Source organism: Penaeus japonicus, unplaced genomic scaffold, assembly GCF_977035675.1.
Source record: "Penaeus japonicus unplaced genomic scaffold, GWHDUDI00000001_assembly GWHDUDI00000023, whole genome shotgun sequence".
NCBI classification, from domain to species: domain Eukaryota; kingdom Metazoa; phylum Arthropoda; class Malacostraca; order Decapoda; family Penaeidae; genus Penaeus; species Penaeus japonicus.
Window position 1 is genome coordinate 27,181,157 of NW_028234425.1, and position 2,500 is coordinate 27,183,656.

At 22.3% G+C, this 2,500-nt stretch overlaps 1 protein-coding gene across 2 annotated transcripts in view; it reads right to left on the minus strand.

Moving 5' to 3' along the window:
* LOC122249190 (RING finger and SPRY domain-containing protein 1) overlaps positions 1-2,500 on the minus strand; it is an 18,890-nt gene that overhangs the window by 14,754 nt on the left and 1,636 nt on the right. Inside the window, exon 1 of one of the 2 annotated variants that reach the window (XM_043009879.2) lies at positions 1,992-2,109. The exons of the other annotated variant lie outside the window; for it this stretch is intronic. The gene's annotated coding sequence lies outside the window, so the exon portion shown is untranslated. Of the gene's footprint in view, positions 1-1,991; positions 2,110-2,500 lie in introns of those variants that run through there. 2 annotated transcript variants of the gene reach the window in all.

Here is a 2,500-nt window from a genome sequence, read left to right on the forward strand (position 1 = left end):
ACTGCTATCAACAAGGTATACACATAATTTGAAACAACATAAAATAGATAACTTATATATATATACAGGTTATAAGAAGCATTTTCAAGGTCTTTATGCAAAAATATACTACCATATTACTCTATAATAGCCTAGGCCAGCAGTCTTTCAGGAGACACTTACAATATGATCAGATTATCATAAAAATATATTACAGCTAAAATACAAACTAGGATATCAACAGCACAATAGTATGTGTGACTAGGCCTCATATAATATCATCATTATCATTATCATTATCACTATTATCATTGCTCTTATTACTATTATTATCATTATCATGATCACTATTATTACCTTTATTATGCACATTATCACCATCATATGAATCAAGGAAAAATTTGAACCCTTTACACTTCCATTCATAATTTACGCTTTCAGCTCCAAAACCACTGCATTTCTGACTAGTTTGAGGAAATTGGGTCTTTGCAGATTCTGGGTTGCCTACCTATAGTCTAAGCCTACTTTAATATAAGTTCTATAACACCCTCCTCTTTATGAAGTAAAATCCATCAACTGGATTGAAGACCAATTCTTACTGAACATTACAAACATTATATGAATATACTATACTTTCTAAAACATATAGCAATGTTTTCACTTAGGCAATCATGAACAAATGGATCATTTGTCCAAGCAACAGTGTGCTAACAAAACTACATCAATAAAAATGATAATGATAATAATAATTATTATTATTATTATAATAACAAAAATAATGTTTCCATGATAATTCATAATCTTTATCATAATTATAAATAATGATTAGTAGCACTATAATCATTAACATATTATCATTATCACTGTCACTGTCAGCATCATTATCTTTATCATGATGATTAAGCTATATAATAGTGACATTAATAAATATTATATTAATAAAAAATAATGACAATAGAAATGACAATGACAATGGCAATGACAATAATAATGACAATGACAATGATAATGCCAATGGTAAAGACAATGACAATGATACCAAACAATAATACCATAATATCAATAGTAGTAGTAGTAGTAATAATAATAATAATAATAATAATAATAATAATAATAATGATAATAATAATAATAATAATAATAATAATAATAATAATAATAATAATAATAATAATAATAATAATAATAATAATAATAATAATAATAATAATAATAATAATGATTCTTATAATTATAATGATAATAGTAATAATAATAATATGGCAATGATAATAATAATTCTTATAATAATAATGATAATAGTAATAATAATGATAATAGTAATAATAATAATAGTAACAATAATCATAATAGTAATATAAATAATAATAAAAGTGATGATTATAATGATTATAAAAACAATTACTACAAGTAATTATGATTATAATCATAATTATAATCATAACTATAATCACAATCACAACATAATCATAAACATAATCATAATCAAATTATAACTATAATTATAATTATAATTATGATTATAATTATGATTATAATTATAACTATAATTATAATTATTATTATGATTATAATATAATCATAATCATAATCATAATCATAATCATTATTGTCATCATCATAATAATAATAATAATAATAATAATAATAATAATAATAATAATAATAATAATAATAATAATAATAATAATAATAATAATAATAATAATAATAAAATAATAATAATTGTAATCATAATATGATTATAATTATAATTATAACAATAATAATATTAATAGTGATAACAATAATCATATTAGTAATAATAATAGTATTCATAAGAAGAATATGAATATTAGTATAAAAAGTAATAACCAATATAGAGATGTCATAATTATTATATTTGTAATTAACATAATATTCATGATATTGATATATTATCTCCTTATTGTGATTATTTCTATAATATTCACTATCACCATCACCTCCAACTCCATTGCCAAGCTTCTTGTTCCTACAAATGAAAAACATACCCTGCATGAATTCGGCAAGATATAGCTTAGACTGGTTCCTTACTACATGATAAATAATCACAAAAGTCAACAAGCTCTATCTTGCCAGTATGTGCATGGTGGAGGGTTTTTTGTCTATGCTTACACAGGAAGTGCATCCTTGGCCTCAGCTATATGTTTGTGATAAGTGATAAGTTTCATGAATTTTGATAAGGCTTTGCTCTCTGTAGATTATTTTTAATAACTTAATGTTTATCTGTGCATTCTTTATGGCAATTACCTTACTCTTTTCTCTATCTTAATGCTGTCCAAGCCTAATTCTTTATATTCAACCTTATTATAATTACTATTAGTGTTATAATTATTGCTATTATTATCATAATCATAATCATCAATAGCTAATATCACTTGTTACTATTATCATTACAGATGGCTAATATTAATATTCTCATTAGCAACTTCTTCATTATCATCATTATCACTGATACCATTCCCATTATTATCATTATCATCATTACTATTGTTCTTAT